Raw genomic sequence first — 27,924 nt, 5'->3', positions numbered from 1 at the left:
CTGGCTTCAAGTTCCTATGAATTTTACCATGTTCGCAGTGCTTAATTTATTCATTACTTTCTGACAGACTCCTCATCTTTAACAGATACAATGTCAAGCAGGTACATCATGCCTTCAAACCACCTTCTGAGTTATGAATTTGATAGGGTTTTCTTGACACTCAGTACAAGGAATATTTTCTTCTTCTTTTGGATTTCTTAGGACTACATACAAGGAATACTTAAAGTAGATTTGCTATTGCCTTCTTCTGAAACATAGCCAAAAGCTCCTGGTATTTCTTGGTGGTCCCCCATATGAGCTCAAACCAGGTCCTAGCTTCCAAGATCAGGCAGGATCTTGTGCCGTACGGGTGTTAGGCTTTACCTACATACTCTAACTTTACGCATGGTGGAGGAGTTGCAGTGGCGCAACGGGTTAAACCAGTGGTTTTCAACCTTCCTAATGCCGCAACCCCTTAATACAGTTCCCCATGTTGTGATGACCCCTAACTATAAAATTATTTTCGTTGCTACTTCATAAGTGTAATTTTGCTACTGTTATAAATCATAATGTAAATGTCTGATATGCAGGATGTATTTTCATGCACTGGACCAAATTTGCCACATATACCTCATATGCCCAAATTTGAATTCTGGTGGGGTTGGGGGGGGGGGTGATTTTGTCATTTGGGAGTTGTAGTTGCTGGGATTTATAGTTAACCTACAATCAAAGAGCACTCTGAACTTCACCAACGATGGAATTGAACCAATCTTGGCACACAGAACTCCCATGACAAACAGAAAATACTGGATGGGTTTGGTATGCATCTAGAGAGCACTGTGGACTCAAACAATGATGGATCTGGACCAAACTTGGCGTGAATACTCAATATGTCCAAATGTGAACACTGGTGGAGTTTGGGGAAAATAAACCTTGACATTTGGGAGTTGTAGGTGCTGGGATTTATAGTTCACCTACAATCAAAGAGCCTCTTGAACCCACCAATGATAGAACTGGACCAAACAGTTCTTCGGCCTTCTCTGGCAAAGGGGTTCCTAAGACCATCAGAAATATGTGTTTTCTGATGGTCTTGGCAACCCCTCTAACACCCCCTCGCAACCCCCCCCCCCAGGTGTCCTGACGCCCAGGTTGAGAAACGCTGGGTTAAATCCTTGTGCCGGCTAGACTGCTGATCTGAAGTTTGGGTTGCTGACCTGAAGGTTGCCGCTTCAAATCCAGGAGATGGGGTGAGCTCCCATCTGTCAGCTCTAGCTTGTGGGAACATGAGAGAAGCTTCCCAGCAGGATGGCAACACATCCTGGCATCACCTGGGTAACGTCTCTGTAGACAGCCAATTCTCTCACACCAGAAGCAACTTGCAGTATGTTCTCAAGTCGCTTCTGATACAATAAAAAAACTCATGGTGGAAAAGCTATACAAATTTCAATATGAACAGCGATGACAACTATTTTCCTCTTAGTAAGAATTTCCCAAAATTTGCAGATTTTTAGAAAGATTAAATGGAAGAGCTTTGAGATTAATGTGAAATCCCAAAATGTTGGGGAAAGCAAAACCTTCGATAAAGACAAAAGTGAAGAGGAAAAAATATAAGGCAAGATTGGTTCTCTCAGAACTCTGAAAAGTTACCTTTTGTCCATACATCCCCAAATCCCTTAAGGAACATGGCCAGAACCCAATGATTATGGGATTCACAGGGTTGCAGTCAAAATAGTAACTTTTCCAAGTAATAATTTAATAATACTTCATTTGTATTCTGCTCTATCTCCCTGAGGGGCGGATTCCAGCATACACAAACACAAAGGTAAACATTCAATGCCTAGAAACAACAAAACACAGATAAAGGTAAAGGCTTCATCTTCTGGCTCTGGGGGGTAGTGCTCATTTCCATTCCTAAGTCGAAGGGCCAGCGTTGTCCATAGACACCTCCTAGGTCATGTGGGCAGCATGACTGCATGGAGCGCCATTTACCTTCCCACCAAGGCAGTACCTATTGATCTACTCACTTTTGCATGTTTTCAAAGTGCTAGGTTAGCTGAAGCTGGGGCTAACAATGGGAGCTCACCTCTCCCATGGATTCGAATTGCCAACCTGCTGGTCAGCAAGTTCAGCAGCTCAACTGTTTAACCCGTTGCACTGCCACAATCTCCAAGGCCATTACTGCCTGATCCTTAACCTTGGCTGCCACCCTTGATAAATTTAATGAAATGTTTCATTCTTACTATTGTAAATCAGCTTTGGATTTAGCTTTTAAAAATGAAGAGCAGGGTAAGAATTTCCTTAAATAAATAGATGAAACATTTTGCCGTACTATAATATCTCACCCTTCTCTCTTTGGCTCTGGTGGTTCTACATACTCTAAGATAGGAGTAACAACTGTCAGCAGATATTGTTAGATGGCAATTCCCAAAAGCCCTGGCCAACACAGCCATGGCAACATTTGGAAGGCCACATGATTCCTTCCCTTACCCTGAGTACAATTAATATCCATGCTTAATAGGCAGTTGTCATGCCTGTTTATGTGGCAGCTAGGTGACGAAGCTGAAGCTGGCACTTGTTTTGCAGTTCCTTATTCAACATAGATCTAAAAAGGTACCTAATGGAGCACTGGACATTTTCATATTTCTTCTGGTCATGAAAGTGGGAGAGGACCAAACATCACTGGGCCATGTTATTTGTATACATGTCCTTTCTTTAGTGCTGCCGAGTTTGCATCCCACTTACTGTATATGGGCTCTTCTGTGTTTCACCGGGTGCCCAAATCTTTGCAGTGTTGCTTTTGAACAATATATATTCAAAAATTCTGCAGCTGGCATGGGCAATATTCAAGTACAGCTTTGTCTCACAATGACTGAAGATATAACAACAACCACAACAACAACATAGCCGTGACCAGGCCTGAACACAATTCAAGAAGGATATTAAGAAGCTGAAACGTATCCACTTTCACTGTCATGGCATGTTGCAAGTCGCTTCTGGTTGTGAGAGAATCAGCAGTCTACAAAGACGTTGCCCAGGGGACACCCGGATGTGTCACAATCCTGTGGGGAGGCTTCTCTCATCTCTCATGATATTCATTAGCTTGAATATCAAGCAAAAACAATATCATACAAAAGCTGACTGCCACAACCTGGGTATCACAACCAGGTACAGTGAAGACATCTGCCCTTGCGCTTTGCTACTCTGCTGCTGAGTACGCATGCCCAGTGTGGAATACATCTCACCACGTTAAAACAGTGGATGTGGCTCTTAATGAGACATGCCGCATTATCACAGGATGGCTACGCCCCACACCACCGGAGAGATTATACTGTTTAGCAGGCATTACACCACCTGACATCCGCTGAGAAGAAGCAGTCAGCAAAGAAAGGACCAAGGCAGTGACATCTCCTGTAGCCAGGATTTTGATTTGGAGGTGACGGGATTTTGGTTTGGGGGGGGGGGGGGGCTGAGTCTGAATAAGAAAGGATCTACCCTAGCAAACCTTTTGTATCGCTATTCCAATACCCCCATGCATATGAGCATGGTGATCAGATCATGATATGAATAAACATAACAGTTTAAATAATAAATGTTATTTATTTATTTTCATTAACAAAACATTTAGAATACTTTTTGTCTTATTTTTTACTTTATAGCAACAGCGTTCTTTTCTTCTCCCTGGCCATTTTGTCAATTACTTTTTCTGGTTTGATAGTGATGTCCTGATGGATGGCCCAGGTCCCGAGGGCCCAGGCACGGACCAGGATGCCACCGTGCCATGTACCAGTAAGGCCTTCTTGCGGACCACCCTGAGAATTAGCCCCTCAAGCCCCCCCCCCCCCCCCCGGGCTACATGTCCCATATTTATTTACAGCATTTCTACCACGCCTTTCTCACCCGAGGGGACTCAAGGCGGCCATACTCTGTTCGGATATCAGTTAGCACATCAATACCTTAAATAAAGAAATAATTTTCTAAGATCTACAGAGATACTCACAAGAACACCTTAGCAAGTAAGAGTCCAAAAGTGGCAGGCTAAAACCCAGAATCTCAATCAATGGCTGACACTGGATGAGAGACTCTCTCCTGGGCACACAGAAGACTGGGCATCTTGGAAGGTGCTGAACAGACTGCACTCTGGCACCACGAGATGAGAGCCAACTTTAAGAAATGGGGCCATAAAGTGGAGTCCACGACATGCAAGTGTGTAGAAGAGCAAACACAGACCACCTACTACAAAGCAGTCTGAGCCCTGCCACATTCACAATGGAGGACCTTCTTACAGCAGCACCAGAGTCACTCCAAGTGGCCAGCTACTGGTCAAAGGATATTTAGTATAATGCCAAGTTTTTTTAAAACTTTGTGTTCTCAAATACATTACAACTCATGCCTTTAGTTTGCCTTTGATATGATAAATAAATGGCTCAATACTATGGAATCCTCAGATTTGAAATTTAGTGAGTCATTGGGACTCTTTGGCAGAGAAAGCTAAAGCCCTTGTAAAACTACAATTCCCAGGATTCCCCAGGATTAAGGCATGACTCAAAGCAACAGATTCAAATTGCAAGAAAAAAAGATTTCACATAAACATTAGGAGGAGCTTCCTGATGGTAAGAGCTGTCCAACAGTGAAATGGGCTAACTCGGTGTGTGATGGAGCATCCATCCTCTAGAGTTTTTTAAACAGAGAGAGCGTTACCATCTGTCAGGAATGTGTTAACTTTTTATTCTTGCATGGAACATTGGATTGGACTGTATGGCCTTCTCCGACTCTATGATTCTATGTATGTGAGACATTGGGGGAGTTATGGACCCAAAAGTGTAACTCTTCCAAGTGTTGCATCTTCCCACTTGCTGCCTCCTCCTCTTCTTCCTCCAGGCTCTGCTAAATGATTCTTGCTTTACCCTTCTTCTCCCTGATATGTGACTCTCCCTCCCTTCTTTCCTCCCTCCCTCCCTCCCTCCCTCCAGCTCTTCTATTCAGGATGGATCTATCTATCTACATGGGTGTAACTGCTGCCCTGCCATTACCCAGCATGTGGCTGGTAAAATTTTCATCCCTTAAATGGGCTTCCTGTCATGTTTAATCATCGTCTGGGCCAGAAACTCCTCCGTGTCCTCATGCTGCGGATCACATCACACCAAACGGAGCTCACAGCCCATTGAAATGTAGGTCCCAGGGGCATTTCAATGGGATTTGCTTCTTAGTCAGTGTGCACAGGATGACAACCCTGATCTAGTTCAACAGCATGCCAAAGTACTGGAATAGCTTCAGAACCTGAAAGCATTATGAGTGGTGGTCTACACATCTTAGGAATCCTCGGTTAGTATAGCTATGCTGGCTGGAGGACTGTGAGATATAATCTCCATAAAAGTCACAATTCCAGGAACTTTTGAAGCAACCTTATAGATTTTCTACTATTCCTACCTATATGCAGGGTTAATCTTGCTCTCTATAATAAATAGGTACATCCCCCCCTGCAAATAACCAGATATTAACCACAGAACTGGACCTGCTTTTCATTAAAAACCTAAGTTACTGATATGGTTATCTTGAAAATCTTGGAAATTTAGACCATACACAGAGTAGTTTGCCAAGCTAGAGAGGATATGATAAGGCCCACAGTGATAACAAAACATTGAACTTTGTAGTTCAGTGTAGTTCTCAAAGTGCATCTACACAGTAGAATTAATGCACTGTTGTTTATCAACAATGGCTTAATGCCCCAGTGGCACAGTGGTTAAACCCTTGTGCTGGCAGGACTGATGACTTGAAGGTTGGGTTGCTGACCTGAAGGTTGCTGGTTAGAATCCAACCCAGGGAGAGTGTGGATGAGCTCCCTCTGTCAGCTCCAGCTCCATGCGGGGACATGAGGGAAACCTCCCACAAGGATGGTAAAAATATCAAAACATCCAGGTGTCTCCTGGGAAATGTCCTTACAGATGGCCAATTCTCTTATACCAGAAGCGACTTGCAGTTTCTCAAGTAGCTCCTGACACAAAAAAAATGTTATGGAATGCTGGGAGTTGTAGTTTTACAAGGTCTTTAGCTTTCTCTACCAAAATGCCACTGCTTCACCATACCACAAATCACAAATCCCATGATTCCATTGTACTGAGCCATGGCAGTTAAAGTGGTGTCAAATTGCATTAATGCTACAGTTTGGAGATGCACCCCCAGTTATCAACAATATGCTCCACTCCCTTCCTTATCTGCTTCACTTGTCTCCTTGCTCTCCATCACTCTTGATCCTGCCCCAAACATTCCAGTTCTTTGAAAACTTTAATCTTAGAAACTAAATAAATTATGTAGACCATCTTAGCTATATTCAGATTCAAGGTGCATAATTCATTCAGAGCGCAGGTCTGGAAAAAGCACGGACAGTTTTCAAGACAGAATCCTTCCAGCCCAGGCTGTAATTGTGTTCATTTCAGTTATACCTTTCCCAACCACCCTGTCTATCCTGCCTCATATACTAAATGTGACTGTGTTGTCGAAGGCTTTCATGGCTGGAATCACTGGGTTTCTGTGAATGTTTTGGGCTGTATGTTTCAGAAGCATTTTCTCCTGGTGTTTCGCTAAATGCGATTCTTTGCCATGACAGAGACAAGTCAGTGACAGCACTGTACTTCTTATCAAAAAAGGAACTATTTCCTTCTCTGATTAGAATGACAAGAGGGAAAATCTTAGTCAATTCTTGGAATACCTAAAACAAGCACTGACCCTCTATTCTCTCCACCGCGGTTCCATTTAAGGCTTTTTTGAATGCCTTCAAAGTGCCTCACTGCCATGTCACATTCACAGAGAGGATGGCTGAAAAGGGTTCTATATACTCATGCATATATCTAGAAATTTATACTGTCAAAAATGTTGATGTGTTTTATGTGTTTTTATAGCACTGTTCCATGCTGTTCTGTAAGCTGCCCTAAGTCCCTTCTGGGAGATGGTGGCCGGAAATAAATATAGCTATTATTATTATTATTATTATTATTATTATTATTATTATTATTAACACAACAACATAGTATGATACAGCAAACAAGACAGATATGCTGGATTTCATATCACAAAATCACAAGTTGAACACTTCCCAGGCGTTTAGGACTGTGTGATATATTTTCGGATGATTTGAAACACTACAAGATTAGTACTCAGCAAACACGATCACTATGCTGGCTGTTGTATTGGATTGCATGTCGGACACTTCCCAAGTGTCTAGGACTGTGTGATGTATCAGTGAATAATGTGGGCAGATCTAAGTAAGGTGGCCTTTTGCAGCTGACAGATAGTAATTTTGTCAGCGCTGATTGTGTTTAAGTGCAGACCAAAGTCTTTAGGCAATGCACTCAGTGTGCCGATCACCACTGGGACCAGAGACTTTGCAGTTCGATCTTTAAATCCTCATATCATGTCAGCTTTTCCATCATCATCATCATCATCATCATCATCATCATCATCATCATCATCAAATTTTAGTCAAAAAATCAACCCAAACACCTGGGTCAACCTATTCATGGGTTAACAGGAGTACTGCACCTTAACTCTCATAAAAAAGGAACCATCACATTTCAGTCATGGAGAAAGGCATGAGCCTAGTCCCTCCCAGAAGAACTTAGAACCCCTCTACTCTCTCCACTGTAGCATCATTCTGGCTTTTTTTGAATGTCTGAGTAGGGAAATAGCAATGGTGGCCAAGGGTGGCTGCCCCCCGCCTCAGATTACATTGATACTTTTCCCTGTCTGAGGAATGACTCTTGACTTACCCATGGACCTTATCATAATTTTGGCCCCAAAACCTGTCAACTTATACATTTGGTCGACCTGTGCATGAATATATGCGGTAATCTGTTGCTGGCCAGGGTTCTGGGCAGTCCAGTCTGTTCTGAGCTTCACCTTTAATAATAAACTTTATTTATAGACCGCCCTATCTCCCCAAAGGGACTCAGGGCACTTTCCAACAGATAATAGCAACCATTCAATGCCAAAGAAAACCATACAAAAAGTTTACATCAGGACAAAGCACATTAGACAATATAAACAACCTAACTGTAACTTAATAAACAAAATGACAGAAATAAAAATAAAAATAAAAAATAAAATAAAAACATTATAAAATACAAAAACCCTGATAAAACGCACCAAAAATATAAAACCGATTACATCGGAGCTCCTTTAGGTGAGGTTCAACAATCCAGTGGCCAGGAATAGTAAAATGGACCTAATCAACTATAAAAGGACTGGGCAAGGGGTAGTGCAAACAGCCTCTGGACACTGTGAGACTGTGCTGAGCAGCTGCACAGTTGGATCCTCACATGCAATTGGAAATTTGGGCTTGTCTATCAATATCAATTTAGTCAATACTTGGACCCAGACCCAAGTGTGCACCAACTATCTCTACAGCTATAACCAAATAAAGTTGTGGCCCATTTATATCCCCAAAATCATCTGTATCTGGTCTATGTAGGGGGTATCAGACCTCCCGCTGCCCAAGAAAGGTCCTCTTGGGAGACCACCAAATCTCTCACAAACTATAGGGACGGAGATTTCACAGAGACATTAGGAAAAATCACCTGACAGTAGGAACTGTTCAACAGTGGAATACACTCTCACAGAGTGTCTATTGGGAATAGTTTGATAGTTCTTTCTTACATGGTAGAATTTGGGTGGATTGCACGGCCTATGGGATCTCTTCCAACTCCATGATTTTGGCAGGAATCAATGAAGACTTGAGAGATTTCATTGAAATCCCATGAAATAATGAGGAACCCAGTGAGACTTGGGAAGGTTTGTATAATATATCACATCTCAGCCCTTGCTTGAGAAAGTGCCATATAAATCTAAATCAATGGTTCCAACCTTTAGTCCTCCAGGTGTTTTGGACTTCAGCTCCCACAGCTCCTAACAGCTGGTAAGATGGCAGGGATTTCTGGGAGTTAAAATCCAAAACACCTGGACGACCACCTATGTTGTTTGCTTTCTGTTCCATGCCTTAACTTCACCGGTTCTTTCTTTCTCTTGCACACATGCAATTCTGTCTCCCCATATCTATGCCTGCCATAGATGTGGGTGAACAGTCAGGAGAGAATGCTTCTGGAACATGGCCATACAGCCCGGAAAACACACAACAACCCCATGATTCTGGCCATGAAAGCCTTCAACAACACTTCCAAGTCCTCTCTGTGACCACCCTAACATCCCTCCCCCATCAACTCTTTTTTGCTTCTTAACAGCAGCTCAGCTCAAATGAATCCGCAGCACTTATACCAAACAGCTTCCTCTGCAGATCCGGGACTGTCAGAGTTGTTTTCTTAACCACTGCTAAGCAAAACTGATAAGCCAAGTCTCACAATAATGCACTCATTCTATGTTGTCCATTGGCCACCCTTCCCCAACCAGTGACTTCAGATGTCTTGAACTAGCACTTCTATCAAACAGTACAGTTAATGGGAACTGCAGTCCGATATATTAAATTGGAAAAAGCTGATGCAGACATAGCATTTTCTGGGACATATGGCAGAAAATAAAATATTTTACAAATGTTTATATTTATCATAGAAACAAACAGGGAGCATCACACTGGGGATGCTTATTCTGGATAGAAAGACACTGTCTCCAACAAAGAACACCATCTCTTGCTGGAACAATTTCTTTATGGAATCTAGACTTCCTCCCTTCCTGTTGAGTTCTCTACAGCAGTAATTCCCAACCTTTAGTCCTCCAGATGTTTTGGACTTCAACTCCCAGAAATCCTAGCCAGTTTAACGGCTGTTAGAAATTGTGGGAGCTGAAGTCAAAAACACCTGGACGACCAAAGGTTGGGAAACACTGCGCTACAGGAATGGCTGAGAGGATCAGGTTTTGGGGTCTATCTTGTTTTTAGTGGAACCCTAACATTCACCAAATGCAGCCCGATGCAAAAGGCACACAGTTTTAGCCTAAGGAGTTGAAGTCCAAAGCACCTGGAGGACTCACGTTTGCCCATGCCTACTCTGTACCATACTGTAAATTGCATAAACCTGGAGGGCCCATGTTTGCTTATGCTTGTGCTAGACTATAATTTCCATCATGCATGACCAGTATCATTAATGATGAACACCAAGGAGATTCCACCTGAACATTAGGAAGAACTTCCTCACTGTGAGAGCTGTTCAGCAGTGGAACTCTCTGCCCCAGAGTGTGGCAGAAGCTCCTTCCTTAGAAGCTTTTAAGCAGAGGCTGGATGGCCATCTGTCAGGGGTGCTTTGAATGTGATTTTCCTACTTCTTGGCAGGGGGTTGGACTTGGCAGGGGGTTGCTCATGAAGTCTCTTCCAACTCTGTGATTCTAATATTGATAGTTTATTATATTGTCAAAATCTGCAATGGAGTCTTTGAGCATAATGGTGAACACAGAGAAACTGAGATCTAAATTTTTGGATTTCACAGAAAATGGGAAAGTTGTCTTTTGATCTATCGATCCCATAATCCCGACATGGCTGGCCACTGTAGAATCTGGGAGTTATAGTCCAAAAAGGTACATTTCCCTAACTCTGGGATAGCCCTGCATATTTTTAGCCATTGGACACTTTTTGTTTTGTTTTTGTTCAGTTAAGGCAAAAGGTTTCGTTATGCATGGTCATTTTTGCAAAAAAAATTAAAACTAGCATTTTATTGCAATGGCAAATGAAAAAGAATAGACTAAATAGGATTTTACTTTTTTCTGTAAGTGATAAGATTTCATGTATTAAATTGTAAGTTATGAGAGGCATTGCTTCAGAAACTCAAAATAATGGTGCCAAAGTGCATTAATTCTACAGTGTAGATGCACCATTTGTTCAACATTCAAATCACTAGAAACACTCTCTAAACTGAGTTGTAGCACTACCTTTTTATCATGTCAGAAGCGACTTGAGAACATTCTGCAAGTCGCTTCTGGAGTGAGAGAATCGGCCATCTACAGAGACATTGCCTAGGGGACATCTGGATGTGTTACTATCCTGCTGGGAGGCTTCTCTCATGCCCCTGCAGGCTACAACTGACAGACGGGAGCTCACCCCATCTTGCGGATTCGAACCGGCAACCATTAGGTCAGCAACCCAACCTTTAGTTGAGCAGTTCAGCCGGCACAAGGGTTTAACCCATTGCGCCACCGTGGTTCGTAGCACCACCTAAAATGTTCCCAAATGGTGTCAGTGCCTAGCCCTATTTGGGAATGGAATGGGAATGTAGCACCACCTGAAACATTCCCAAATAGGGCTAGGCACTGACACAATTTTGTCAAAAACTTCTGAAAATCCCATACACCCTGCAGTAAGAGCCAACAGGAACGTCACAGCTTCTTATCCAGGCACCTCTCCCATGGTAAAGACCAAAATCCGACTGGAAATAATAGCTGTCTGCTCCCACTGTGAAAATATCTTACCTTCAATCATCAGCTAACTGGAGATAAGAGATTTGATCTGCTGTGGCCTTCACTTCTCACTTTTGAAAGGTTTCTGCTAGAAGCAGTGCAATCTTTAAAAAACTTATCAGCTACAAAGGAACATTTCTGTGAAAAAATTGCCACTGCTGGGGAAAAGAAAGCTTTTCTATCATGAATGCTAGGACATTGTTTTAAAGAAGCACTACTGTTATCATTGAAGGCTGTTTAAAAACCACAATCTTTTTTTGAGAACAAGGAATGTGTGTTACACATCTTGCCCGTGTGTGTTCTGTGTATATGTGAACAGTGTGGCTAAATCATTTTTTTGGACTACAGCTCTCAGCATCCCCAGGGAATCTCAGGAGCTGAATTTTATGAAATTACTTAACTAAGAGTGGCACAATGGGTTAAACCCTTCTGCCAGTTGAACTGCTGACCTGAAGGTTGGGTTGCTGACCTGAAGGTTGTCAGTTCAAATCCGTGAGACGGGCTGAGCTCCCGTCTGTCAGCTCTAGCTTGCGGGGACATTAGAGAGGCCTCCCAGCAGGATGGTAACACATCTGGGCATCCCCTGGGCAATGTCTCTGTGGGCGGCTAGTTCTCTCACACCAGAAGCAACTTGTAGTGTGTTCTCAAGTTTCTTCTGACATGATAAAAAAAAACTTAACTAAGCACTGACACTGTGTGAAAATGCGTGAGGTCGCATTAGCGGGTACTGATCACAGTGAAAGTCTGCACAGCTATTTAAATAGTCTTGACAATTATGATGGGACAGATTTCCTGACTTGGAATGAGGATCCCAACCTCACCATTGGTGGAATGTGCTTTCCCGTATTCTTTCCTGACCTGTTTGGTCGGAGTCCATTTGGTCACTGGATGGGGAAAGGTTCCCCCATTCTATGCTGTAATGTGCTTTTACTGAATTGTAAGATGTACAGATTCATAGAGTTGGAAGAGACCCCAAGGGCCATCCAGATCAACCCCATTCTTCAGTGCAGGAATACCCACTCAAAGCACTCCTGTCAGATGACAATCCCACCTCTGCTCAAAACTCCCCAGAGAAGGACTCCGCCACACTCCAAGGCTGCAGCATATTCCAGTTCTGAATAGCTCTTACAATCAGGAAGTTCTTCCTACTAATGTTTAGGTGGATTCTCTCTTCCTGTAGTTTCAATCCATTGCACTATGTCCCGCATTCTGGAGCAGCAAAAAAACAAGCTTGCTCCCTCTTCAATATGTTTTGAGATGTTGAAACGTGGTTATCATGTCCCCTTCTTTTCTCCCAACTCTCAAAGTTGTTCCTCATAAGGCTTGGCTCCCAGACTTTTGATCATTTTGTCACTCTTTGAACACATTTCAGCTTTTTACTCGTAATATCCTTCTTGAATTGCAGTGCTCAGAACAGGGTACAGTATTCTAGGTAAGATCTGACCAAAGCAGAATGAAGTTGTACTATTACTTAACTCGATCTATACTCCTATCATTGCAGCCTAGAATCACATTGGCTGTTTAGGTTACCGCATCATACTGTTGACTCATGTTTAACTTGTGGTGTACTAAGTCTCCTAGATCTCTCTCACATGTACTGTTGTCAAACAAGGCATTGCTCAATCATCCTATATCCATAAGCATGATTGTATAGTTTCATTCCACAATGCTTTTTCTAAATTGACTCATTTTATATTTTATCAAGGATAACAAAAAGATTTACTTGATCACATCCTTTTCCCCATGGACTAGAGAGGAACATCAAAATAAAATGAGAAAAACATGGGGATCAGTACCATCTGGCAATCTTGCCAACAATTTGGGTAGCTATGATACAGACAAGCTCTAGGGAAGCCCCAGACCAGGACTTCCAGCAGTCAGGGAGGACACAGTTCCTACAACTCTTACCACTGCATCACTTTGCTTGAAGGCGTCAGTGTATGAAGCTAAAGGCTTTTCCGATTCTCTCCAGACTCTTCTTTGGGAGAATGCTTAGGTAAAGGTTTCCATTGACATTAAGTCTAGTTGTGTCTGACTCTGGGGTGATGGTGCTCATCTCCATTTCTAAGTCGAAGAGCCGGCGTTGTCCGTAGACACCTCCAAGGTCATGTGGCCAGCATGACTGCATGGAGCACTACTATATTCCTTCCGGAGCAGTACCTATTGATCTACTCACATTTGCATGTTTTTGAACTGCTAGGTTGGCAGGAGCTGGGCTAACAGTGGGAGCTCACCCTGCTCCCTGGATTTGAACCTCCAAGCTTTTGGTCAGCAAGTTCAGCAGCTCAATGGTTTAACCCACTGAGCCATCAGGGGAGAATGCTTATGGGAACCATTATCATGGATTATGAAGAAAGGTTATCTGGAATTTTGGTATTCGGTGTCACCAGTATAATGATGACATCTATCGCTATTTCTTCTTTCCATCTGATTTGAAGGGAAGCTACCTTGGCAATATATACATATTGTTCATAGTGGACTGATTTAGGTCAAACAAATTGAAACCTAATCCAGACAAGACAGTGGTTTTCCTGGCCAGTTGAGTGGTAGATAAAGGAATAGGGGCTCTGCCTATGCTGGATGAGGTTACACTCGTCCTCAAATCTCATGTGCACTGCTTGGGTGTTCTCCTGGATTCAGTTCTGACCCTGGATGCCCGTGTTTCAGCTGTGGCCAGGGATGCATTTGCAGAGCTAAAACTAATGTACCCACTGTGCATTTCTTGAGATGTTAGATCTAGTCAGTGACACAAGCCTTGATTACATCTTCTTTTGACTACTGTTTTGACTACTGTGGCAACTCTAAATGGGGCGCAACATCACTGGAGGCAAAGTGCTCTGTCAGAAAGATGATTGGGGAAAGTTACAGAGAACATATAACACACTTGTTATAACTAGTTCAGTGGCTACTGGTTCTTTTCTTGGCACAATTCAAAGGGCTGATCACACAAAGTCCTATATGGTTTAGGTCCAGACTATCTGAAAGAACCTGTGAGGAATCTAAGATTTTCCAGAGAAGGCTGTATTTCAGCTTCACCACCACCACAGGCTTGCTTGACAGAGAGGAGAGAAGGAGGGAGGGAAGGTGATAGCAGGGGAAGGTGTTTCTTTTCAATCAAGTTTTTAATGCATACGCAGGGGAGGTCTTTTGGCAGGGCATGTTTTACTTATTTTATAAGATAAAGGTAAAGGTTTCCCCCTGACATTAAGTCCAGTCGTGTTCGACTCTGGGGGTTGGTCCTCATTTCCATTTCTAAGCTGAAGAGCCGGCATTATCCGTAGACACCTCCAAGGTCATGTGGCTGGCATGACTGCAGTGAGCGCCGTTACCTTCCTTAAAGAGCAGTATCTATTGATCTACCCACATTTGCATGTTTTCAAACTGCTAGGTTGGCAAAATCTGGGGCTAACACTGGGAACTCAACACTTTCCTCGGATTTGAACTGCCAACCTTTCAGTCAGCAAGTCCAACATTTCAGTGGTTTAACCCTCTGTGCCACTGAGGACTCTGAGACTCATTTTATAATTTTTATATATTTGTAATTAATTTAGAAACACACAAATGATTCAAACCTGTTTCACTTTGTGTAAAAACATTTATAATGTATTGCTTTTGCATGCTGCCTTAGGTCCCATTCTGGGAGAAAGCCAGCATATAAATGAAATAATATAATTAATAAACCATTACTTGTCTTTTAAAATGTTCCACTCTGCTACAAGAAAGAAAAGAAAAGAAAAGGAGGAAGGAAGGAAGGAAGTAAGTTTGGTTCCATATCTATTGGGATTCAGAACAGAATGCAGAACAGACTTTGGGGATTGTGTTCATGCAGGGAAGACAGCAGCCTTGTCTGGAGGCTGGTCGTGCTTCTCCTTCCCCTTCCATTTTAAAAACATAGCTTGGAAAAATTATACTTCTGGACTATGACTCCCAGAATCCCCCATGGCCAGGCTGGCTCAGGATTTTGAGAGTGGTAGTCCAAAAAGGCATCATTTGAAGCTCTATTCAGGAGAGAGGTGAAACAGGAGCTGCTGTGACACCTGTCCTTCCAAGATCCTCTACTTTTGATCTTTGGGAAAGAACACCTGCTAACCTTCCCTAGCAAAACCAATATTCTGTGTGATTCCTACAGGCAAAGAAGCAAATCCCTATGAAGAGGCAGCATCAGCAACAAGGGAGGTTGGTGGTTCTTGTATCAGTGAAGGGAGATTCCCCTTTAAGTTTTAGTTCAAGCTGGAAAGCAGCTTTTGAAGGTGTTGGACCTGTATTTGAAGAGAAGCTTCAGGACCTTGGAGAGGTGCCTTCAAGTTTGAATGAAAAACGAGAGCTGATTCACTGCTCTACTGACATTGAATCCATCGACTGGGGGCTGTAAGACAAGCTAGTGTGAAGGCAACGGCAGCTCCAGCACCAACATTAGCAGCAGTGTGTTTGTATGTGTGCATGTGTGGGCACATGCAAGCCGTCTGTTTCATTGGATTTTATTAGGCAAATAATACTCAGAGATGATTATGTCAGTTCCATTTCTCTGAAATATAGCCTACAGCACCTGGCATTCATTGGTGGTTTCTCATCCAGGGACTAACCAGGGCTGACTCTGCTTAGCTTCCAAGATCAGCATCAACACTAACTTCGGTTGTTTCTAGGCATTGAATGTTTGCCTTTGTGTTTGTGTGTTCTGTTATCAGCCGAGTCCCCTCGAGGAGATAGGGTGGAATACAAACAAACAAATAAATGAATGAATGATTATTATTATTACAGCAGCATCATTAACAATTATTTCCATTCTCTGCAATCAGAAACGATACCACTCCAAAGCTGTTCACGTCAGTGACTACCTGCCCTGGCCATTGATGTATCACGGTCCTCTCTAATCCTTTCCTTAGAACAATGAAGAACACATAGAATTCTTCCCATCCACTCATTTATTTCAGCACATTTAGAATCCAGTTTTTATCTTCCTATGGAAAAGCATATAATTCCTTCATTTTTATCTTAACAACAATCCTTTGAGGTAGGTTAGATTGAGCCTCAAGTCATATCCTGAGCTTCCTAGAAGGATGGACTTTCGATCACTCGTCTTCTTAGGTTCTAGTCTGACACTTCAACATAGATATAGCCTGACTGCAGGCTTGTAGGAGTGTTTATGTCTGCCCACTACAGACAGACATAAAATTACGGTTCAAGGATAGTCAGTTACCTATGAATGACCAGCTGATTTATATAAAAGTAATAGTACATTCAAATGTGAATGCAAATTCAAATGCAAATATGAGTAGATCAATAGGTAGCGCTCTGGTGGGAAGGTGATGGCGCTCCATGCAGTCATGCCGGCCACATGACCTTGGAGGTGTTTACAGACAGCTTAGAAATGGAGATGAACACCAACCCCCAGAGTCTGACACGACTGGACTTAATGTCAGGGGAAAACCTTAACCTAACCTTTACCTAATAGCACATTCCAGAGACAAGAAATTCTACTTGGTTCATCTGTTTCAGATTAATCTATACCAGATCTGCCTTGCCAGGCTTGCTTTCATTCCAATTTTAATTGCTCACATTGAAGTATTAGGTGTTGAGATACACCTGCCTTGTTGTTGTCTTGTGTGCTTTCAAGTTTGTGGTCTGTGGTGACCCTTCTCCCCTCCGAGCAAATTTATCATGGGGTATTTTGGTAGGCTGAGAGTGTGTGACTTGCCCAAGGTCATCCAGTGGATTAGGAGCCCCTGGTGGCACAGTGAAATAAAGCTTTGTGCTGGCAGGACTGCTGACCGAAAGGTCTATGGTTCGAATCTAGGGAGTGGGGTGAGCTCCTGTCGGTCAGCTCCAGCTTCCCATGAAGGGACATGAGAGAAACCTTCCACAAGATGGTAAAACATCCAGGTGTCCTCTGGGCAACTTCCTTGCAGACTGCCAATTCTCTCACACCAGAAGCGGCTTGCAATTTCTCAAGTCGCTCTTGACACACACACACACACACACACACACACAAAACATGGCCAACTGAGAAATCAAACCCTAGTCTCCAGAGTCATATTCTAATACATAAACCACTATATCTTCCACCTGCCCCAGTTCTAATCACTACACTTCAAGGGGTCATTGAAATCCTCCTGCAAATCTACAAATTTGAGACTTCATGTCTCTAAGTCTTCATAGGCTCATAGAGACAGGGGATCTATCTAACAGTGATATTTCAGCTCAGTACAAATAAATATCCATGGGGGAAAATAGAGAAGGAGTTTCTGAGTAGGTTTTTTAATAAAGACTTGCAAGACTTGGGAAAATGAGGAGAAAAAAAGCCTCAGGTCCTTTCCCCCCCCCCCCCCCCCTTCAGCGGCTTAAGCCTAAATTTCACACCGAACTCTTATTTTTGAAAGATGCCCTGAGCCCCTCATTATTACTCCAACCAGTCAGAACCCGACTGATGACAGTCACCCAGAGGACCTCTTCATCGACTGCTTCACGACTGTGGAATGACCTGCTGGAAGAGATTCCCACAGCTAAATGATCTGTCGGGATTTAAAATGCAGTTGAAGATCCATCTCTTCCAGCATGCCTACCCAGTCAACTTTCAACCATGAGTTTTGATGATGATGATGATGATGATAATGTGTTGTCGATGACTTTCATGGCCAGAATCACTGGGTTGCTGTGAGTTTTCCAGGCTGCTCCTGACGTTTTGCCCACATCTATGGCAGGCATCCTCAGAAGTTGAGGTTTGTTGGAAACTAAACAAGTGTGGTTTATATCTCTGTGGAAAGTCTAGGGTGGGAGAAAGAACTCAGGGCCAGCTAACACCTCCCAACAAAGGATTTCCCCAGTAGCAGGAAGGAGCCAGGCGTTGAAGCTGCAAGGCCATTCAAGGTGGCCAATTGTACCATTCACACCTGCCGCAAACAGACAAGAGTTCCACAGATATATAAACCTCACTGACCTAGTTTCAAACAGACCTCACCACCTCTGAGGATGCCTGCCATAGATGTGGGCAAAACGTCAGGAGAGAATCCTACTGGAACATGGCCATGCAGCCTGCAAAACTCATAGGAATCCAGTGATTCTGGCCATGAAAACCTCGGCAACACATTGTTGTTGTTGTTGGAAATAATAATCCCACCTTATTCTGCATTGGTCATCTTTGTAATCCTACTAGAGGTTGGGGGGGGGGGTGCAATTTCTTGCAAACAAGCCTTCTCAAATTTCATAAAAAATCTAAACTGGACCAAAAGCCCAGAATCCAGAGCCAGCTGCATCTCTGAGAAATCAATACATCAGGACTATCCACCATACTACCTCTGAACCAAAGCTTGGAAAAGTTACTACTTGTGGGCTATAGTTTCCAGAATATGTCAGGAGTGCATTAATTGTGTTTTCCTGCAGGCAGGGGGTTGAACTGGATGGCTCTTGGGGGGTCTCTTCTAACTCTATGATTTGCTGAATGAGTATAGCCTTTGGCCAAGAGAGTTATGTTCTAATTATGCCCTGAACAGAAGAGTCTCCAATTCGTTCTCTTGGCTAATGAACACAGGTTTCCCTATACCCGACTTAACGGCATTCCCTGCTTTATGTCTGCCCGCTACGCCCACCTTCCCGGCAAACAGACTTGGCACTCTCAACAGTGACACAGCCCAGATTCATTGCAAGGAGAGAGACGCACATCCCTTCTGTTCATCAGGGGGCATGGATTTGTCTTCCCCCGTTGCGTTCCTCTGAGCCAAGTGGGTGATGCTTATCACCGGTGATAACCACTCTGCTCTCCCTGACTGGAGGAAGGCTTCCTCTCTCTGTCCATTCAGGTCTATTTTTAAACACAGCCTCCAGGGGCCGGGATTGATTGGCTTACAGGCATCGCTGCAGAACAGGGGGCCTTCTCCTTGCATCCCAAGTTCTCCCTTCCCTTCTCAATCCCTTGTCCCTCCATCTTCACTTAGGGCCAGCCCCCATCACGCAGGATTAAGGAGAGGAAAAAGCTGTGTTCCTTCCAAATAGGTGTCTGTCTCCTTTCTCTCTCTTCTGTTCTCCTTCTGTGTTCAAATTTCTCCAACCAGAAACAAAACTCAGATTTTGTTATTAAAATAGAATACGTGAAGACAACTCCCTACAGAGCAAGTTATCCTTTTCTCTCTAATCCTTAACCATCCATCCATCTGTATTTAGATCCAGCCTGCTATTATGCAGGACTAAGGAGAGGAAAAGGCTACTCTCATCCTCTCACTTTCCTTTACTTTCTTCATTCATAGAATCATAGAATTGGAGGAGACATCATGGGCAATCTAGCCCAACCCCCTGTCAAGAAGCATTCAAAGCTTCCAAAGAAGGAGCCTCCACCACACTCTGGGGCAGAGAGTTTCACTGCTGAACAGCTCTCACAGTGAATAAGTTCTTCCTCATGTTCAGGTGGAACCTCCTTTCCTGTAGTTTAAAGCCATTGTTCTGCGTCCTAGTCTCCAGAATAGCAGAAATCAAGCTTACTCCCTCCTCCCTATAACTTCCCTTCACATATTTATACCTGGCCCTCATCATGCCTCCTCTCAGCCTTCTCTTCTACAGGCTAAACATGCCCAGTTCTTGAAGCCACTCCTCATAGGGCTTCTTCTCCAGACCCTTGATCATTTTTGTCGCTCTGGACACATCCCAACTTATCAACATCTCCCTTCAATTGTGGTGCCCAGAATTGGACACAGTATTCCAGATGTGGCCTGACCAAAGCAGAACAGAGGGGGAGCATGACTTCCCTGGATCTAGACACTAGACTCCTATTTATGCAAGCCAAAATCCCACTGGCTTTTTAAGCTGCCGCATCGCATTGCTAGCTCATGTTTAACTTGTTGTCTACAAGGACTCCAAGATCTTTTTCACATGAGCTGCTGTCGAGCCAGGCGTCCCCCATTCTGCATCTTCACATTTCATTTTTTCTACCTAGGTGGAGTATCTTGCATTTGTCCCTGTTGAACTTCAGTTAGTTTGGGCCCATCTCTCTAATCTGTCAAGATCATTTTGAATGCTGCTCCTGTCTTCTGAAGTATTGGCTATCCCTCCCAATTTGGTATTGAACTTGATGATCATGCCTTCTAACCTTTCATCTAAGTCATTAATAAAGATGTTGAACAGAATTGGTCCAAATTATGCAAACCAGAAACAAAAGTTACATTGTATTATTAGAATAAAATAGGTGAATCAGACAACTCCTTGAAGCCAAAATTCTCTTTTTCTCCCTAATCTCCCATGCCTCCATCTGCATTTAGACCCAGCACTGAGAAGAAAGGGAGGAAAAGACTTCTTTTCCTTTTAGTCCTGTGTGAAGTCAATGCCCTGAAGCCCAGTTTCTCCTTTTTATCTCCATCTGCATTTAGAGCCAGCTTCTCATCACACAGAACTAAAAAGAAAAAACAGGAGGAAAAGCCTACATTGGGTTGCTGTGAGTTTTCTGGAATATATGACCATGTTCCAGAAGCATTCTCTCCTGACGTTTCGCCCACATCTATGGCAGGCATCCTCAGAGGTTGTGAGGTCTGTTGGAAACTAGGCAAGCAAGGTTTATATATCTGTGAAATAATGTCCAGGGTGGGAGAAAGAACTCTTGTCTGTTGGAGGCAAGTGTGAATGTTGCCACTGGCCAGCTTGATTAGCACTGAATGGACTGGCAGCTTCAAGGCCTGGCTGATTTCTGCCTGGGGAAACCTTTGTTGGCCCTGATTGTTTTCTGTCTGGAACTACCCTGTTTTCTGAGTATTGTTCTTTATTTACTGTCCTACATTCCTTTCCAAATAGGTATCTGTATGTGTTTCTTTGCTCTATATACATAAATCTCTTTTTACCTTTCTTTCTGTATTCAAATTCTGCCAACTGGAAACAAAACTTACATATCATTAGAATAAAATAGGCGAATCAGACAATTCCTTGCAGCCCAAGTTTTCCATTTTCCCTAATCCTCTAAGATGCCTCCACCTGCACTTAGATCCAGACCTAAGAAAAAAGGAGGAAAAGGTGATGCTCCCCCAAACAGGTATAAGTATTTGCTATCTGCATACATTTCTCCCCCTCCCTCAATCTCTTTTCCTTTTCTTCTGAATTATTATTATTATTATTGTTTAGAAGTACAGTAATAGTAGTAGCAGTGGAGTAGCAGGTTAAACCCCTGAGCTGCTGAACTTGCTGACCAAAAGGTCGATGGTTCGAATCCAGGGAGTGAGTGAGCTCCCGTTGTTAGCCCTAGTTTCTGCCAACCTTGCAGTTCAAAAACATGCAAATGTGAGTAGATCTATAGGTACCGCTCTGGCAGGAAGGTAATGGCGCTCCATGCAGTCATGCCGGCCACATGACCTTGGAGGGGTCTACGGACAACGCTGGCTCTTCGGCTTAGAAATTGAGATGAGCACCAACCCCTAGAGTCGTACACGACTGGACTTAATGTCAGGGGAAATCTTTACCTTTACCTGAGTTTAAGCGCGGCTGAGGGGTAAAAGGAAGGGGCCTGAGGCTGTTAGGAATGGTGGGAGTTGAAGTCCAAAACACCTGGTGGGATCAAGTTTGCCCAGGCCTGGTGTCGATTCACCCACAGACCTGTAGCAAAAACCAAGGCTCAAAACTTCCTGATGAGTCTTTCTTTTTGGCTGAGGATTTTACAGAACGAACTGACTGCATAAGAAAAATGCAAAATCTTTGCATTCATATCCACTTTATGTCATGCTCTGAGAAAACTGGGCACAGAAACATATGGAGATGCTAAATAGATTCAAAGGCGTGATTCTTCTCCAAATACTATATTCCATCTCTACATAGCTTATTAAGGGAAAGAAGCAAACAAGGCTCAGTGAACATCTACGTTGTAGAATTAATGCAGTTTGAGAGCACTTTAACTGCCATGGCTCAATGCTAAGGAATTGTAGTTTTACAAGGTCTTCAGCCTTCTCTGCCAAAGAGTGCTGGTACTTCACAAAATTGCAACTCCTCGGATCTCAAATCATTGAACCATGGCAGTCAAAGTGGTGTTAAACTGCATTTATTTTATAGTGTAGATGTACCTTCAGTCATCACTTTAGTTTTTTTCCCAATTGGGATAGAAGTACATGGTGATTGTATAATGATACCTGTACAAAGTTAATGTCACATGGATCAGGGTGGCAAGTTAAATGTATATGGCAGCGTTTCTCAAACTTGGGGTTGGGACTCCTGGGGGGGGAGTTGCAAGGGGGGGTACAGAGGGGTTGTCAAAGACCAGTATTTTCTGTTGGTCATGGGGGGGGGGGGGTTCTGTGTGGGAAGTTTGGCCCAATTCGATCATTGGTAGGGTTCAAGGGACTCTTTGATTGTAGGTGAACTATAAATCCCAGCAACTGCAACTCTCAAATGTCAAGGTCTTTTTTTTCTACAAACTCCACCAGTGTTCAAATTTGGGCATATTGAGTATTCATGCCAAGTTTGGTCCACATCCATCATGGTTTGAGTCCACAGTGCTCTCTGGATGTAGGTGAACTACAACTCCCAAACTCAAGGTCAATGCCCACCAAACCCTTTCAGTATTTCCTGTTGGTCATGGGAGTTCTGTGTGCCAAGTTTGGTTCAATTCCATTGTTGGTGGAGTTCAGAATGCTCTTTGATTGTAAGTTAACTATCAATCCCAGCAACTACAACTCCCAAATGACAAAACCAACCCCTCCCAACCCCACCAGTATTCAAATTTGGGCGTATCAGGTATTTGTGCTTACTTTGGTCCAATGAATGAAAACACATCCTGCATATCAGATCTTTACCTTACGATTCATAACAGTAGCAAAATTACAGTTATGAAGTAGCAATGAAAATAATTTTATGGTTGGGAGTCACTACAACATGAGTAACTGTATTAAGGGGTCGCGGTATCAGGAAGGTTGAGAACCACTGGTATATGGGGTTGGGTGCAAACAACAACAGTCAGGAAATGTGAGCCATCTTTGGGAGGTTGGGCACAAGCAGTATTTGCACATCATTTCCAAAGGATGATACAAACACACCTACGTATCGGTTGATGATCCTTTATATACCCACATGGAGTTCAAAAACAAGCAAAATAAAGGGCACCCACATGTTCACTGCAGGAATGAACACCATGCAGCCCTGAATTGTCATGGATTGGAAAATGTACCAATGCTGCACACACACGCACATATATATGGTACATCTACACTGTAGAATGCATGCAGTCTAATACCACTTTAACTGTCATGGCTCAATGCTATGGAATTCTGGAAGCTGCAGTTTAATAATAATAATAACAATCATCACCATCGTCTTTATTTGTATCCCGCCCCCTCTTCCAAAAGGGACTTGGGGTGGCTTACAACAAAAATACAATATACATGGTGGGTTGCTGTGAGTTTTCCGGACTGTATTGCCATATTCCAGAAGCATTCTCTCCTGACGTTTTGCCCACATCTATGGCAGGCATCCTCAAAGGTTGTGAGGTCTTTTGGAAACTAGGCAAGTGGGGTTTATATATCTGTTACAACACTAAAAAGAACAGGGGAATTCCAGACAGGAAACTATCAGGGCCAGCTAACACCTCTCAACAAAGGATTCCCCCAGGCATGAAGCAACAAGACTTTTCAATGCTAATTGAGGTGATCAGTTCCAACATTCACACTTGCCTCAAGCAGATGAGAGTTCTTTAACCTCCACACAAACAAAGAAGTCACCATAGATAAATGATTACTTGTTGTATCCCAGGCTTGGGAAACTTTGGCTCTTCAGGGGTTTTGGACTCCAACTCCCACCATTCCTAACAGCCTCAGGCCCTTTCCTTTTCCCCCTCAGCCGCTTAAGCAGCTGAGGGGGGAAAGGAAGGGGCCCGAGGCTGTTAGGAATGGTGGGAGTTGGAGTCCAAAACACCTGGAGGGCCCAAGTTTGCCCATGCCTGTTGTATCCCCATTGTCGGTCTTGAAACTCTTCCCTCCAAGACTCCCTTCTTTCATTGCTGCGCCCTAGCGCTGTTTACATCCATCCAAATCCATGCCCGCCTTTCTCTCTGTGTCTATCGACTGATGGAGAATCCCATGGATTTTATAGGATAATTTTAGGCAAGGAGTATTCAGAGGTACTTCCTTCATCTGAAGCACAGCCTTCAGAACCGGGGATTCATTGGCCATTGGCCAACTCCCATCAAAATAGCTTCCAATATCAGAAAGGATCAGGTGTCTTTAGGTAGAGTTTCTTCCTCCCGCGAGCAAAAGCTCCCATGGTGGCGGCAGCGGAGGAAAGAAACAGCTAGGGATTTCAGAGCTCCTTCCTTCTCTTAACTCTCTCTTCTTTGGGTTGCTGTGAGTTTTCCAGGCTGCATGGTCATGTTCCGGAAGCATTCTCTCCTGACGTTTTACCTGTATCTATTGCAGACATCCTCAGAGGTTGTGAGGTCTGTTGAAACTAGGCAGTTGGGGTTTCTATATCTGTGGAATAATGTCCAGGGTGGGAGAAAGAGCTCTTGTCTGTTGGAGGCAAGTCTGAATGTTGCAATTAATCACCTTGATTAGCATCAAATAGCCTTGCAGCTTCAAGGCCTGGCTGCTTCCTGCCTGGGGGAATCCTTTGTTGGGAGGTGTTAGCTGGTCCTGAATGATTCATGACTGGAATTTGTCTCTTTTCAGAGTGTTGTTCTTTATCTACTGTCCTGATTTTTAGAGGTTATTTTAATACTGATAGCCGGATTTTGTTTATTTTCATGGTTTCCTCCTTTCTGGACCACTCAGACAACCACCATGTCAGACTACACCGAAAAGCCATTGAAATCCACAAGCATGTGGACAATTTCAACAAAAAAAGGAGGAAACCATGAAAATGAACAAAATCTGGCTACCAGTATTTTAAAAACCCTCTAAAATCAGGACATTGAACAAAGAACAAGACTCAGAAGACAGGGGAATTAAAGACAAGAAACAATCAGGGACAGCTAACACCTCCCAACAAAGTATGCCTCCAGGCAATAAGCAGACAGGCCTTGAAGCTGTAAAGCTATTTAATGCTAAGGTGGCCAATTGCAACATTCACACTTGCTTCAAACAGACAAGAGTTATTTCTCCCACTCTGGACTTTCCACAGGTATATTAACCCCACTTGCCTAGTTTCCAACAGATCCCACAATCTCTGAGGATGCCTGCCATAGATGTGGGCGAAATGTCAGGAGAAAATGCTTCTGGAACATGGCCATACAACCTGGAAAACTCAAAGCAACTCTTTCTTTCTCTTTCTCTCCTTCCCTCCCACTCTCCTTTTCTCGCTCTCCTTCCTTCCCCTCTCTTTTTCTCCCTTCCTTCCATCCTTTTCTCACTCGTCTTCCTCCCTTATTCTTCTCCCTTCTTTCCTTCTGCCCATCTCTTATTCTCTTTCCTTCCTTTTTTCCACTTTTCTTCCTTCCTCCTTCCTTTTTCTATATTCTATCACCTTTTCCTTCTTTCCCTCTTTCCTTCTTCCCTTTCACCCATATTTCCCTTTTCTTCCTTCTCTTGATCTCTTTCTTCCCATTCATCTCTCTCTCCCCCCTCCCCCCCCCTCTCTCGTTTCTTCCATTATTTCCCTTCTCTCTTCCTCTTCACTTCCTCCCCTTTCACTTTCTTTCCTTCCCTTCCTTCCCCACCTCTTTCTTTCCTTTAATACAGTAGAGTCTCACTTATCCAACACTCACTTATCCAACGTTCTGGATTATCCAACGCATTTTTGTAGTCGATGTTTTCAATACATCATGATATTTTGGTGCTAAATTCATAAATACAGTAATTACTACATAGCATTACTGTGTATTGAACTACTTTTTCTTTAAAATTTGTTGTATAACATGATGTTTTGGTGCTTAATTTGTAAAATCATAACCTAATTTGATGTTTAATAGGCTATTTCTTAGTCTCTCCTTATTATCCAACATATTCGCTTATCCAACATTCTGCCGGCCAGTTTACATTGGATAAGCGAGACTCTACTGTACTTCCATTTCTCACTCTCTTCCTTCCACTTTGCTCTCTTCTTCCTTACCTACTTCTTCCTCTCTCTTTCCTTCTGTCTTTCAGTTTCTCCCCTTCCCTTCTCGTCTTCCTTCTTTCCACCCATCCATCTCTCTTTCTCGTTCTCTTTCCTTCCTTCTTTCCATTCCTCTTTCCCCCTTCCTTCCTTCTCACCTTCTTCTTTCTTTTTCCTTCCTTCCTTCTCCCCCTCACCTTCCTTCTATCTCTTTCCTCTTTCCTTTCCTTCCTTCTGTCTCTCTTTTTTCCATCCATCCATCCCTCTTCTTCATTCTCTTTCCTTCCTTCTTTCCATTCCTTTCCCCCCTTCCTCCCTGCCTTCCTTATACTTTTCTCCTCTTTCCTTCCACCTCTCCTTTCCCCTTTCCTTTCCTTCTGTCCTCTCTTCTTACTTCTTTCTATCCATCCCCCTTCCCCCCTTTCTTCCTTCCATTTCCTCCTTCCTTCCTTCTGTCCTCTTTTCTTTCCATCTATCCACCCTTTTCCTTCCTTCCTTCTGTCTCTTCCCCCTTCTTTTCCTTTCTTAAGTCTTCTTTCCATCCATCCATGACTCTTTCTCACTCTTTCCTTCCGTCCTCCCCTCTTTCCTTCCACCTCTCCTTCCCCCCTTCCTTCCTTCCCTCCATTTCCTTCTCGCCCCTTCCTTCCCTCTTTCATTCCACCTCTCCCTTTTTCCTTCCTTGTCTTTCCCTCTTCTTCCTCTTTCCTATATATCCCTCTTTTTCCTTCTTTCTATTCCTTTCTCCTTCCTTCCTTCTTTTCTTCTCTCCCTCTCTTTCCTTCCTTCTATCTTTCCCCCTTTTCTTCCTTCCGTCTCTTCTTTCCATCCTGCCATCCTTCCTTCCCCTTCTCCTTCCCTCTTTCATTCCACCTTTCCTTTCCCCTTTTTCCTTCCTTCCTTCCATACTTCCCTCTTCTTCCTTTCCCCACTCCATCCCTCTTTCTCCTTTTTTCCCTTCCTTCCTTCCCTTTCTCCTTCCCTCTTTCCTTCCACCTCTCCTTTCCTTTTTCCCTTCCATACTTCCCTCTTCTTCCTTTCCCCCCTCCATCCCTCTTTCTCCTTCCTTCCTTTTCTTCCTTCTCTCCCTCTCCTTCCTTCCTTCTCTCCCTTTCCCTCTCCTTCTTCCTTCCTTCTCTCCCTCTCCTTCCTTCCTTCCCTTTCTCCTTCCCTCTTTCCTTCCACCTCTCCTTTCCCTTTTCCCTTCCTTCCTTACTTCCTTCTTCTTTTTTCCCCTCCATCCCTCTTTCTCCTTCTTTTCCTTCCTTCCTTCCCTCTTTCATTCCACCTTTCCTTCCCCTTCCTTCCTTACTTCTTCTTCCTCTTTCCCATCCATCCCTCTTTCTCCTTCGTTCCCTTCCTTCCTTCCGTCTCTCTCCTTCTTCCTTCCGTCTTTCCTTCTCTCCCTCTCCTTCTTCCTTTTCTCCCTTTCCTTCTCTCTCCTTCTTCCTTTCTTTCTTTCTTTCATTCCGTCTCTCTCCTTCTTCCTTCCTTCCTTCCTTCCTTCCTTCCTTCCTTCCTTCCTTCCTTCCTTCCTTCCTTCCTTCCTTCCTTCCTTCTCTCCCTTCCCTTCCCCTT

General features: G+C 43.4%; 1 protein-coding gene across 1 annotated transcript in view; it reads right to left on the bottom strand.

Moving 5' to 3' along the window:
• Nucleotides 1-27,924, bottom strand: part of cpne9 (copine family member 9) — a 103,593-nt gene that overhangs the window by 75,225 nt on the left and 444 nt on the right. The window lies entirely within an intron of this gene.

The sequence above is a fragment of the Anolis carolinensis genome, chromosome 2, assembly GCF_035594765.1.
Source record: "Anolis carolinensis isolate JA03-04 chromosome 2, rAnoCar3.1.pri, whole genome shotgun sequence".
NCBI lineage: Eukaryota > Metazoa > Chordata > Lepidosauria > Squamata > Dactyloidae > Anolis > Anolis carolinensis.
The sequence above is the reverse complement of the archived record's forward strand: the minus strand, read 5'-3'. Positions and strand labels throughout refer to the sequence as shown.